At 37.6% G+C, this 14,997-nt stretch overlaps 1 pseudogene; it reads right to left on the bottom strand.

Moving 5' to 3' along the window:
* Nucleotides 1-9,746: 9,746 nt before the first annotated feature.
* LOC149379263 (putative disease resistance RPP13-like protein 1 pseudogene) lies at nt 9,747-10,775 on the bottom strand (annotated as a pseudogene).
* Between the last annotated feature and the right edge of the window lie 4,222 nt (nt 10,776-14,997).

The following is a 14,997-nucleotide window of genomic DNA, read 5'->3' as shown; positions in this document are numbered from 1 at the left end:
CTCGATAACAAGTGTATTCCGTCTCTTCTTCGGTTGATTGTGAGACACCTTTCCAATTTCCACATCTTTCCCTTTATATACTCCTCGATACGCAATAGGTGCAATGATCTGTTTCGGTACCAAACTTACACAAAGTGGAAATCTATTACGATATTTGTGCTTCATAAAATGCGAAACATCACTATTGTCCTTCAATACGGCAGGTTCCAGCGGAATTGTACCGATTGTGTATGGGACTTAGAGTTTTAAGTCGAACGCGAATCTGTCTAACTCGAACTTCTCGTATAAAAAATCTACTAACTCTGTGTACGTTACTTCTTTCGGAACTACGAATGCAGGCGTATCTGCATTGGTGAAAACCCATTGGTGTCCTTCCTTCTCCCAAGTGTCTAACCATGACAAAAACTGCAAAAAACAGTCAAACTATGCAAAATTAGCTTATCTATCTTACATCATCGTACAACATCGTACATCATCGTATAGCATCGTACAACATCGTACAGAGTTGTATCGTACAGCATCGTACAGAATCGTACAGCATCGTACAGAGCGTAATTTTTTTTCTAAATTTCATCGTACAAAAAAGTTAAATCTCATCCTACCATATCGTATACCATCGTACAAACAAGTTAAAACTCAGATTTTGGACTATGTTTTCAGATCTGATCGATTTTTATTGCTACATTCTATCATATACAATCATAAACTTTGTAAAAATGATTAAGTTAATAATCTTACCCATGATTCTTTTGAAACCCGCTTAAGTAGAGAGGATTTGAGTGTGATTGAAATGATAAAAATGAAGAGTGAGAGATGTATAGGGTTCAGAGGGGTATTTTTGTCCGATTTTGGGTCAAAAATTCATTTTTAGATATTTTTAAACATTAGGGTCTAATCTTGATATTTAATGGATTATGAAGCCCAATTAATGAAATTTCTCTTTGTTTTTTCGAATGGTAAATAATATTTATTATCGAATGGTCCGACAGTAAATATTATTTACCATTAAAATTATCTTAGATTTGCAAGCAGGATATTCGACAACTCATTTGGAATAGATGCTTAGGATCGTCGATTTCGTAGATGTTCTTTTATTGTTCTTATATTATCTGTTCCTCTAGGTTAGTCATTTAATCTTTCTTAGTTTATGTTTGTCTAGTGTAGGTGTTTAGGTTCTTTGATTTCTTAAAACTTCGTTCTTATTTGTTTGTCAATTCCAAATTTTTTCCAATTATTCATCATCAGATTTGAATCATGGAATCGTTCGCCAAATCGGAGACAAGTATTTTACTTTTTCGAATGGTAAATAATATTTACTATCGAATGACCCGACTGTAAATATTATTTACCATTAAAGTTCTAGAGTTTTGGTTATGGTGTTCTATGGGTTAATCGAATTGGAAATATTATTTACCATATTTTATAGTTAATCTAACAGAGAATTGATTGGAGATGCAGGGTAGGGTTTTGATTATGGTGTTCTATGGGTTAATCGAATTGGAAATCATATTTACTTACCATTTTTTCCAATTTTGAGAACGGAGACGCTTCGGGGTTCGGAAAGGGTAAAATCAGAAAATTGGTGATGGAAAATAAGGTCGGACGCAATATCAAAGGATTGAAGGATTCGAAATCGACGGAGAGTTCGGAGGCAATATCGGAGGATTGAAGGATTTGGAGTCGGATGCGAAAATTTTAGTGTGTATTTGATGAGGGGTAAGATATGAATATAATATTATTTGGTAGTGGATTGGGCTAGTTACCTAATTAAGTAATAGTTTGGCTAGAATTTTAAAAGAGGTGGCCAATTTGGGCTAGATACCTCGTTCGAGTTGGATGAGTGAGGGAAATGGGTTTGTAAGTGCTCTGGACTCGATTTGCACTTCTTGAATTGAAGAAAATAATTCGATACTTGCGTTTCTATTTTAGCTTCGGTTGGTTTTTGGAATATTCGAGAGACAGATACGTTGGGAATTTCATCTAGTCCGTGAATGTATTATAGTAAAATAATGCCCATTTTAACTAGTCAAATGCTCTTAACTAGTCAAATGTTCTCGGAGCAAAAACAAAACGACAGAAAACTACCACTAGTAGAAAAATGACTTTTAATGGCGCCTCTTTAATGGCGTTAGTGAAAAAAAACGCCATTAAAAGTAATTATTGTATTTTCGAGATTGTGTTTAAAGCAAAAGACGAATTAGAGAGCGCCACGTCACTTTCGGAAGAGGTACAACAAAAAAATATTCATGGCGTTTAAATTTGAAACGCCATTAAAAAATATAAACCAACTATTGAATGCCATGTGGTTAAAATTATATATGATGACATTTAAAATAAAAACGCCATTAAAAATGTTAAAATTTCGCTGTTGACATGTGGGAATTGAATATATAATAGCGTTCCTTTTTCAAACGCCAATAAAAGATTTATACCAAGCCACGCGGCAGCCACACGGCGTTTTGTGGTTGGGTTAGAGTTGTAATGGCGTGCAGAATTTGAACGCAATTAAAGATATGTTTAATTTATTTTTACAGAACGCACTCCATTAAAAAAAATATCGCACTCTATCATATTCTGAAACACATGCCCAGACCAAGCGACTCCGACTCTCCGCTGCACATCGCCACCGGGTCTTGACGCTGCTTCTCGTCGCGTTGAGGATTTCTTCGAGGCGTTCGTCCCGACGCGATGCGAGTTCCGGTTGGAGCCGATCGAGAGTGGTGCCCATCGCGTGTTAAAGTCCGACGAGTCGATGCGTGGCGCTCGCGAGGTCTTGACGCCGGTAGCATGAGACGAGTGCGGCGAGCACAGATCTGACTCGCGATGGTGCTGCGAACCTCGATCTAGTTTCTTAGATCCCGAGATCTGTTTGGCTGATATGTTCGCTGGAGCGACCTTCCCCACTCCGTGCGTGCATCTGGCGACCGGGTCTGGAGAGGATGGCGGTCGATCTTGCTCGAGATTGGCGATTCGCTCCGTGCGGTTGCCGACTTCGTTGAGCTGCTCCGACGCGTCGTCTTCCACTGGTGTGAACACCATTTTGTTCAGTCGATCGAGCTCCTGCTCCACATTGGTGAGGACGCGATTCTCGGTCACCGATTTGGCTCCGAGTTGTGGTTGCAGAACTTGTGGAGCTCTCAATTCCTCGATTCGCCTTTGGATTCTCGCATCCATTGCTCTAATCACCTCAGCCAGATCTTCAATCGTCATCTCTAATCACCTCGTCGGACTCGTGGTGGTCGCCGAGGGCGTCGCAGGGGTGCGCTCCAGGCGAGATAACGACATCCATTTCGCGGTGGAGCGGCGAAGCTCGTCGATCTCCGCATCGAGACGTGTTTCCATTGCCCGAACAAACTGTATAACTTCTTCATCTGTCATTTTTTTTTCAGGTTACTCTCAATGAAAGCACCAGTGATAGAAAATAGTATCCTTCGAGTCGATACAGAACTCCCAAAAGAAGCACAAATGAACGCTTCATCAGGGAAATCGAAGAGGTTGTCGGTCTCAACGTCTCTGCTCTGTGACTTCTCTTTTCCAAACTCACGCTTAGTTTCTACTTTCTACATTCAGGAGAGCCCGAAATCAAATTGTGGATGCAGTCTTAACGTACCTTCCTCATCTCTACCATGTGCAAGGACGAGAAAATCTATAGAGCTTTCATTCCAAGGACTGGAACGCCAACACAGCTTTCATTCCAATGGCGAAAATTTTATTGAGAAAAGGAAATATAAACTTGATTTTGTATTAAAATATCTCCAACTCTTTGGTAACCAATTTTTTTAAAAAATTAATAAAACTAAATTATATGTAGTATTTACTCGATATCAAAACCACAAAATAATCAAATATGCGATGGAAAAAATTTGAAAAAAACAAGTCAAGTCAACAACAAAAAACTGTATGTATATAATGACAACCAAACCAAACCATAGAGATTTAAGGAATGACAATGACACTAATAAAGAAGAAAAAATAACAATGGTATCTGTTGTGTTTAATCGAAAAGAAAGATTTATCGCTTCTCTTTAAAAAATATCAATAGTATTCGTTGTGTTTAATCGAAAGGCGATGGCGGCACGATCAGAGTCTTCAAGGACAAATGGGTCCCTCGACCCCATCTTTCGGCCCAATCACTGTCCCGACGATGGAGCAAGAAGGCTAGTAAGCTCTCTTGTTCGCGAGAATCGCCAAGGCTGAGATGATAATGAATTAAATAAAATGTGTTGGACGGTTGACCATGCTGCTATTAAAGGCATCCCACTTGGCTTATATCATTCTCTCAACCGAATCATTTGGCACTACGAGAAGTCGAGAGAATACTCAATCCGATCCTCTAGAAGTCAGTCGATATGGTGAAGGTGTTTATGTGGCAGGCAGTGAATGATTATCTCTCGACTTTCGTGGCTTTGGCTAAGCGGGGTGTAGATGTTGGACATCATATTGTACATGTGATAGATCGGAATATGTCGGACATGTGCTCTTTCATTGTTGGAAGACCTGGAATATGTGGAAGAACCCAATCTTCTGGAACCGGCTATCACTGCGCAATACGAGTGATTTACGGGACAGTACGGATCAAGTATAGCAGCATCCTTCTCGAGAGGAGTGTGAGGTTCTCGGCACAATGTATTTTCTCCTTTGGCGACGCCAGAATAAAATCGCACATGAGTTCGAGAGCTCTCATCTGGAGCGCATCCCATCTGCAGCAAGTGAGTGGCTGTTGATGCCGATTTTTGGATCGTTCAACAATCACAAATAATAATATATACTAATTTTTTATATTTATTTTATAAGGGTCTCAAAAGACGTCGTACAAGAAACAATGTAGAAATGGAAAGTTTTAACGAAGGGAAAACAATAATAAACTTTATTATTGTTGAAATTGAATTACAAAGAAGGACGAAGTGGCGAACCCAAGATGGCTCACGACTGTAAATTATACGAATATAAGAAATGGTTGGTTGAGAGTTGGAATTGTAAGCTTGCATGTGCGAAAATCGTCGTCTATTCTTCTATTTGTAGGCGAGTTGGAGTTTCCTTGCCGAAGACACGAGTTCTTTGATCCGCACTCCTTGTCAAGGCTGAAGTCTTCTTTTATCCGGTCTTCACGGCGTGGTTTCTCTTTGACTGACTGATTCTTCTGGCCAGGAGGACGTGGTCGAACTGGAAGACGTGATTGGGCTTGGGCCGATCTGTCGAGATCGAATTGGGCCCAAGATTGATTATGTGGGCCGACCTACAAAATAGATAATGGGCTTTGGCTGACCTGAAGCCCACCTGAGATATTTATTATAAAAGGATTTGTTTTTATCCCCCACAGTGGCTGGCAGAGTTTAAGGCCGTTCACCATCTCCAAGACTAGCCCCAACGCCAGCAGCAACAAGAGAAGGCGAGATGGTTCCGCCGAAACCATGTGAGCTCAAACTCAACAACGATATCTCTCTATTGCAGCTGCGAGTTGGCATGGGTTTTCGTGATGTTGTACGGGACAATGGCAGACAGGTGGTGGGAGATTTTTTTTTCAAGACGGCGACTAACGCCTATGGCCCATTAATCGCAGACTGCGTTGTTATCCGGGAGGGCATGCTTTTTCACGAAAATAACAACATTTGCATCAACATAGTAGGGAGTGACAGCCTGCTGGCTATCTCGGCTATCGATGCGGGGATCAAATGCTCGGCCGATATTGATTCCTTAGTATGAGATGTTCGGCGCCTTTTCACGGAGGTACATTGGGGTTTCTTCTTGTTGCCATTTTCCCTGAGACTGGAATGATGTAGCTCATACTCTAGCCTCTATTTATGTTCGATTTCAAAGTAGCGTATTGTGGTTGAATGAGTGTCCTCCTTGTATTATTGATGTTGTTGGGGCTGATTAGGCCTCAATAGTTTAATGAAAGAGAGCACGTACTCCAGTTTATTAAAGAGTGATATAGCTAAATAGGTAATTTAAAGTTATAAATTTGCAAAATACTCAAAGTTTGTCTTAACTTAGTGAAATAGTCAAAATGTGCAGTAATTTGGTTTCAAAATTTTTTTATCCCCAGATTAATCATTTTGAAAATGATAAATTGTTTATAATAATAATAAAAAAAAATTAATCTTGACTGTCAACAAAATTTTTAAAACATAAATTTGACTACTTTGCTGAATAGTTGAAACTTTGGCTATTTTGCTAATCAATAAGTTTCAAATGCCTATTTTGTACTATTTTTCCTTTATTAAAAAAGAAAAACGACGTAAATGTCTTAAAGCCTATGGGAAGAAAATTGTCTTAATCTTTTATCTGCCTGACAAGTAAATGTGTGATTTTGAGAACTTATATATAAATATGTACTACTATATTATCTGCAACAGGAGGTCGAGACCAAGTATATCGAAATAATTCATAAATTCGTTTATTTTAGATAAGGCAAGACTTTTTTTTTAATCAAAGATAAGGGCAAGACCTTTTTTTTTTTTTTTTTAATCAAAGACAAGGCAAGACTAATCGAGCTGAATAATACTTCTACCATAATTCCTTGACTCATGCCTTAAAAACATATATCACAGTGAATATAAATAACAAATGGAACAGCATATTCAAAAAGACCAAAGCCAAAAGAAAAGCTAGCAAATTATCCTTTGGAAAAAAAAAAGGGGTTATTAAGTTATATAGCTACACGGATATAGTGGATTGAGATATAGCCCACCTTTGGTTAATTTCTTGTAAATAGCCAAGTAAACTTATTAACAAATTAATAAAAGCCTTATTTAACACAACCAAACATATATTTAGGTAGTTAATTGGCTGCCACGTATGCAAGTTGGCTATTTACAAATTATTTACCAAAGGTTGGCTAATTTACAATTCCTATAGTTTAGGTGGCTTACGTAGCCAATTTTTTGAAAAAAAAAAACAAAAAAAAAAGTAATAACAATTACCACGTGTGACAAATGAAAGCAGATACTCCATATTAGAAATCTTCATCGCGCAAATTTACAATGCATCAATAATCAAAGTAAATCTCTTTATACGTCAGCCCTTTTGAAAATTAATCACATCGCATGACAGACACACCTGCAATAAAAATATATTTCCATTGAACCTTTCTCCAAGCAATGACCGTTTCATCCACTTAATTAAGTGTCCATATGCCTTCAAATTTCACAGAGAAACACATAGAATAAGGTAAGATATGAGATTTACTAATCATAGCTTTGATTTTATTTTATACACAAGCAAATAAGAAGTGAATAAAAGAAAATACCTGAATTAAAAAAAAATCATGAAACAAAGATATCACCATCGATGCTGATGTAGGGGACGCATGCTACGTAATTCCAGTACTCTCCGTTCTCTGGCTCACACTTTTTCGCCAGCAAAGGGCATTCGTCTATGCACAAGCGTTGAAGATAGTTTGGAAAATATTTCGCCGGAATCGTCTTCAGATTCCGACAGTTCGTTATCTCTAACTCAGTCAGATATATTCTTACCGACATGTTCTTCAACCCATCACAGTTCCGGATGATAAGACGTTTTAGAGATCTGGCAAGCCCGTCTAATCGAATGTCCTTCAACTCGTCGCAGCCGTCGATAACAAGAGTCTTTAGAGAAACATGAAGCCCATTCTCTAGCAAAATCTGGCAGTTTCGGCAACCTTGAATGGATAAACCTTCGAGAATGGTTGTAAGGTCTTCTCCAGAAACTCTCTGCAACTCGTCACATCCCGAGATGCTCAAATGTTTTAGAGAGATAGACATCACTTGGCCTGGGATTGTTTGTAACTTAGGCAACTTGTTTATGCCAAGTTTTCCCAATGATGTGAGTGTACGAAACTCGTTTTTGTCCAACGTTGTCAGACACGGAAATCCCTAGATTTCAATTACCCTTATAGTTTTCGGAAGTAGCCCTTCCTCCGGAAATGACACGAAGTCTTCGTTGCTGCCTATTATTACAAAGGCTATCAGATTTGGGAGCCGCTCTAAACCCCAATTCTCGCGGGAGGCGATGAATCTTTCGCAATCGAATATTTTGAGCTCTGTCAAGCTGGAGGGAAGACTATCTCCTTGAAAGGATTCGAGTTCCGGAAAATCAATCATTATAAAAAAGCTTCAAAGAGACAAGGAGAATGGTCATTTTCTCAGGCAATGACTTCAATTTTTTGCAATTTCTGATCCGGAGATGAGTGAGATTCGGGGCCAACAATCCTCAATCGGGAACGTGTACGAGACTAGGCCAACAATCCTCCATCGGGAAAGTGTACGAGACTAGAGCATCCCCAGATATGCAAAGATGTTAGAGATAATGCCAAGTTATGTTGTACTTCTTGGAGACACTTGGACATTGATAAGGATTCTAGACTTTCCGAGGCTCCGATTGTGAGTTTCTTGAGCTTGGGAAGGTAGTCCATGGGTAAAGACTGAAAGGCATCACAAGTGTGTACGTTGAGTTCTTCAAGCGACGCGTGAGGACGATCGAACTCGATCTCTAGTCCTTTCCATTCTTGTATGACTAGATATTTAAGAGTGGCGAGAAGAGATCTGATTGGTATTCGTACTTTGGAAGAACAATGAGAAAACTCCATGTATTCACAAGATTCCAAACTGTTGATTGAGGATTCCAACTGCATTATGTCTTTACAAGCGCTTAGAATCAGGACACAGACACGTGGAATTCTTGGAAGATCGAAAGCAAGGTTCTCACAACCCGAAATTCTGAGCTCCGTTAACGATGGAAGGAAGCACGGCAAAACCCCGCTGAGATTTCGACAACCGCATATATGAAGTTCAGTTAACTGAAGAAACGCTTCAGAATCAGATCGAAGCCACATGGCCCAAGCTTTCATGCCACTGAACTTCAGATTCTCGAGGGATCGAAACGGGTTCATAACACAAGAAGAACCACCCCCCTGATAAAACTCGGGACCCACATCAATAATTGCGTCAAAATTCGAAATGTCTAGGGTTTTCAGATATGGAAGTTGCCCTAATGGTGGTAATACAATTCCTACACTTTGAAAGCCTAAGTGAGACTATGCAATCCAATGAGTTGTTGAAACAAGCCAATCAGGAAATCTCACACCTGTATACCCATATATACAAAGCTCTATTAGGATTCTGTCAGGTTTAAGCATCTCAAGTACCTTACTTGCGTGTTGTCTATCATCATTATACGATCATCAATCCATTCAAATGATACCGAATCGAAACTCTTCTTCTGTAACAGCTCCAAATCATCGTCTGGTAATCCGATCTCGATATTCCAACATTTTCTAAATTCTTAAGATAAAGCTTCCCCCGAAGATCCGAAAGTTCTTTCAGCTCTCCAACTTTGTACCATTATATTTCCCGATGATGAAGGTATTCAGTGTCTGAAGCTTCTTTAGTTTACTTAACTGTGTTGGCATCTCCACAAGACTGTCGCAGTCTCGAAGATTGAGGTGTTTCAGATTGACCAGACGATGTGTGTGTTTAGGCAGATTCTTCAGTCTCTTACAAGACTTAAGCTTAAGTGTCTGTAAATTGAAAAGATTGCAAACTGATTCAGGTAACTTGGAAATATTGGTACAAGAGATGTCTAAATAGCGGAGATGCCTTAGTTTTCCAATCGAATCAGGCAAGTGTTTAATGCTATGATACCCAAAGAAGGAAAGAACTCTCAAACGCTCCAACTTCAACAACAAATCAGTCACGATCCTCTTTGATATCAAACGAAAGCAATATTTTCTCTCCACTGATAGAAAAGTTCGCAAGTTGGTTGCTTTAAAAACGTCGCTGAATCTCTCGTAATGATCAACGTCTCTAAAAGTATACCCAAGATGGCGTACCTTTTCCTTTTTAACCTGCTGGCTTTGCATTATTCCATCTTCCAAAAACAGTACTCTGCTGATACTGATTTTGCCAAGTCGTGTATCAAATCATGCATCAGAAAAATGGGGTCCTTGGGATTTGATTTCTGGAAAAATGATCTAGAGACTAAACCATTAAAGTAATCCTCACCCACATCTTCAATTCTTCTGTTTCTATTAGGGCACTCCAAGAGATTCTCAACCATCCACAATAAAATCAATTCCTCTTTTTCGAATTCGTAATCAGAGGGAAATATTGGCTCAAAGCATCGCTTAAGCTGCGAGGGAAGATAATGATAGCTCAACTTCAGAGCTAGAAGAATATCGCTCTCGTCTTCGCTCAAATCCCAAATATCGCTCTCGACTATTTTTCTCCATTCTCTAGCATCAACTGTGGAGCGTATATTCCACCAAGCGTCTTTAAAGCTAATGGCAAACCATCGCATTTCTTTACAATTTCTCGACCGATCCTTTCTAATTCTTCTCCCAGTTGGAATTCTCCCTTGTTATTACCGGATGCTTCCTTTGAAAATAGTTGCCAAGAAGAATCTTCCGAAAATTTGTTCATAAACTGTGTCTGGTCGGATTAAACACATGACGCAACTTTTTCGCTCCGTGTAGTAACGATTATCTTGCTTCCTTGAGCACCACCTTTGAAAGGAAGAAAAAGGACATCCAAACCAGCAGGTTTCTCAAGCCACACATCATCTAAAACAATCAAGAATTTCTTTCCTATCAAGCTCTCTTTCAGTGTAACTTGCAAGGAATTGAGTTCAGTAACATCGAAAGAACGCGAAGTAACTTCTTCGAGAATGGATTTCATCACTCTACAAATGTCGAACTCTTCAGAGACACACACCCAAGACATGACATCAAATTCCTCCTTAACTTCCTCATCATTAAAAGCTATTTACGCAAGGGTAGTTTTCCCGACCCCACCCATGCCCACGATTGAAATCATGCGTGTCTTCTCATAATCACTCTCATCTTTGGACAACACAAATTTAATCACTTCGTCTTTATCATGGTCTCTACCATAAACTTCAGACTCGTCAACGAGAGATGTGGAAGGGAACCTCCAAAAGGTTTGTTCCGGAATATTGACACTCTTTTCTAGCCCAAGAAAATCATTTCGTTCCGCGATATATTCAAGCCTCTTGACAAGATCCTTCACTTTGCTCCTCAGATTCCCGGCTTCAGAACTATGGGACTGTGAAATGAGTTTCTGCATTTTTTTCTTGAAGAGAGTGCGTGTCTTACTCGTCTCAATGCTTGACTCAGTTTGAATCACATCCAACAGATCTTCGGCATCAAAAATAGCATCTTGAAGCATGTCAAGCCACACCACAACGCTCTTGCTCTTTCTTTGTTTCCGCTCGGCGTCTTCAAGCACTGCCATCACAGTACTCAACACATTCTTTAGCTTTCCGACCAGTCGATCTATATCACGGCTCTTTGATTTTCCTTGCAAGTATGGAAGAACTTCTGTAGAATCAATCCTTTCAAACAGAAACTGAAAGGAAGAAGAAAGTAAACATCCGGCGACTGCTTCCAAAGCCATTGATATTTTTCTTTATAGCCCAGAGACCTTACTTTCAGAAAGGCTGAGAGAGAAATTTTACGCATAGTCTGATAACAAGAAGATAAGCTTGTAAACATTTGTCTGATCTCTACTTTCTTTCAGTTTTTTTTTTCTATTAATTTGCGTAAGCTCGTTATTCATTAATGGCTCACCCACTTTTGTCGCGTTCAATCATTCATAATATTTCCACAAGCGTAGACCATACTAGTGTGGACACAACCATTAAAAGAGAACGTTAAATGTTTTCACATTGAATATTTTCAATGATCACTAGTCCTCAATATTTTCCACATCTCTCATATTTAAAGGTGGATAAGACAGTTAAGCGATTCATTTTTTTTTTTTTATCTATTCTAGATGATTAACAGTTAACCGTAACAAAAATTATAGGTTTAACTGATTGACCGTAATTTATCTGAAAAGGTTAATTAATTGTTAAGGTTAACTATGATTAACCACATTAAAATTAGTTGCTTGGTTAAATTTAACCGGTTAAAATGTCCACAATTACCCACGTTCATCGTTGACTTATTATTAGTAATTATAAATCATTTAAAATGTGTTTTCTTTCAAGCTCAAATGCGAGAGCAAAATGAGTGATGGTGAGAACAAAGTTTCATTTCTTGATATGTTATGGAAAAATAATTAATATTTAAGAAATAGTAAACATTGATTAAAAAAATAGTAAACATTGATTAAAAAAAAGTAGTAAACATTGATTAAAAAAAATAGTAAACATTTGCATTAATGATTATAATTATAATTATAAAAAAATAAACATAAATATAAAGAAAATAAATATTTGTTGTTAAAGCAAAATTTAATTCAAGATTCAATTAACGAGAGAGAGAGAGAGAGAGAGAGAGAGAGAGAGAGAGAGAGTCAGCGAGGTTGATAACCTGGGAGTAGGCGAAATATGAGCAACAAACATCAGTACATTGACAGTCAATAGAACCCTTGTCTCAGGCTTCAACAGGAAGAAAAAAAATTAAATACAAGCCGGGCAAAAATGATATAAACAGAAGCCACAGAATCCTAATTTCACAAAAAAATCCTAATTTGGTCCAGACCAAGAACAAGAAATCTAAGCTCTTTTCTTCTCAGATTTTCGAGCAAGGAAGAAGAAGACGTATGACCATACCTTGGTGTGAATAACGGTGAAGCTCTCTCTCTGCTGTGTCCGTGAGAGTAAGGGTAGCGAAGACTTCTTGTCTTAAACGAAAACTCTTGCAACTTGCTCTTAAATCCCTCAATTTGTTTGCCCCTCCTAAATTCCACCGGAACATAACTTTTCTTTTAATTTTATTGGTTGCATATGGGTTCTTCTCATTTATTCATGATACTAGGTTTCGTCACGTGTAAATTATTTGGAATTACTGATCGGTATGTTTATTCAGGTTAAATGCGTTGATGAAATTCTCTTTCAACACGAATAAAAGGAAACTAAATAATGCATTCATCTTGATTGTTTAAAAGAGGATTCTAAATATCAGAGCATGCAAAAGATGCAAGTCGGATGAAAAGGTTTACAAAAAAACAAGTACCTTATAAAAAACTACCATATGAACATAGTTTTGGACAACGTCAAGAGTTTTACAAAAAAAAAAAAAACTACGATAACAACTTGTAATTCAGTACAAAAGATTACTACCTTATAAACATAGATTAAAAGGTTCAAAACCATTTTCAAAATAGTTATTTGAAGCGTGCTGTTTTGTGAGAGGATGCAGAAGATTCATCGTTTTCGTTGTCGGAGGTGTTGTCATGAACTCGGTCTTTCAGTTTGGTGGATTCTGAAATATTTTCAGTATGCTGCCTTTTTTGTCTTTCGTTTCATGAACTCGATCTTCAATTTTGGTGGAGTCAGTAATGTTTTCAATGTGCATCTTATTTTTGTCTTTGGCTTGATGGATAGTATTTATGTCACTAATCTTGAAAACTTGATTCACTGTGTACTGTTGTTGTGTGGATGTAGAAGACGTGTTTGAGTAGTTGACGTAAAATGCTTTTGTGATTGCTTCTTCTGCTTTAAAGATTGTTTCAACATCATTTTTTGTGAACCCTGATGATGAAAAAAAAAAGGTTAAAAAACATATAATAATAGTAATAACAAGTAAATTAAGGTTCCGTTATGTCTATTAAGCTTTGTAATTACATGTTATTAGCCTCAGACATGAATATATTTGTGAGAACTAAAAAGGATCAGAATTTGTACCCGTTCCAAGAGTTTAGATATATTTGTAGCTTTGCAAGAGAAGATTTTTTCAGCGGTGTGTCCAAAAGAGGTTGCGTCCAATGTTTGTGAGGCATCAATTAATTTTAGTTGAATGCGCAACCTGCATGGGTAAGATGGAATCATAAGAGCGTGTATAAATTTTGATTGGATTAGGGAAAAACAATTATGCATAGTACTCACCATGGGATGACTTTGATTTTTTCAACTTTACAAAATTCGCAATTGAAGTATTGATTGTTTGGGAAGCCAACCCTTTTTTTTTGCAATTTGAGCATGTGGTATAGCAAAAGTTTTGCTCTAGTTATGAACTAATGTTGAGGCTTTGATCCAGTAGCTTCTAGATTTGTTCTCCTATTTATGTTTATGGTTGAAGAAAAGAAAATTTAGTTACTATATTTTTTGAAGAAAATTTAACTTTTTCATACCTTCATCGTGATTGTTACAAAATCAGCAAGTGTGAGTAAATCCTCTTCCTTTGGTGGTGGAATTAATTGTGTTGTTGGATTTTTCTTCTGTTTTTTTGCCCATTTTTTCAGAATTGATGCATTTTCCATATTCCTACATTAGAAGTTGAGTATTATGTAGGGTATAGGAGAAAAGACATAATAAAAATGTAATTGTGCACATACCACAAGGCTAGTGTTTTAGCAATAGGAAATTCAGGATTTATATAAATTGTGCTCGAGGCTTGTGTTGCTAAAACAATACCATCTGCAATAATAAAGATATTTTTTTTTATTAAAAAACATCAAATATACAAAATAGTTTTAAAATATTAAGGTAGAATACCTTGATAATTTCTGGCTCTCAGATTTATTCCAGCAATGAGTGGTCTACTTTTAATCATAGCCAAAATTAAACTTGCGTCGTTTGTTGCAAAATTATTCCAGGCGGTCAATTTAATAACTTCGAAACTGTTAAAATATACGTATGTTAGTAAATATAGTAAGAAGGTGCAACATATTGATCTGCGCAAAAAAAAAAAAAAAAAAAACCTTTGATCGATCAACGTTATCTGGCAGAAATCGATATTATTCTTCAACTCTTTTTTTGAGACCCTAATGTTATCTTATAATCTTCCTGGTTAAATATTTATATCATAGCGTGTTTTTTTTCCCTTTTTCTAGGTTCCTTGCCCTTCTGTGTTTGACCCGGCTGAAAAGTACATATCTTTAATTGTTTCGGCATTCAATGAAGAGCTCAGGCTTCCTGGTGTCCTTGAAGAAACAATGAAGTAAGTCACTTTTCGAACACAATACTAACCTGACATTTCCGTATCCATATCTATTGTCTCATTGCTTGTACAATCTCCAGACAGACTGCATGAAATGGGTGTGTAGAAGAGTCAAT

This window comes from Urtica dioica, chromosome 12 (assembly GCF_054948205.1).
Source record: "Urtica dioica subsp. dioica isolate 48M chromosome 12, U.dioica_male_clone48M_v1_H2, whole genome shotgun sequence".
NCBI lineage: Eukaryota > Viridiplantae > Streptophyta > Magnoliopsida > Rosales > Urticaceae > Urtica > Urtica dioica.
This window is presented reverse-complemented; position numbering and strand designations above follow the sequence as displayed.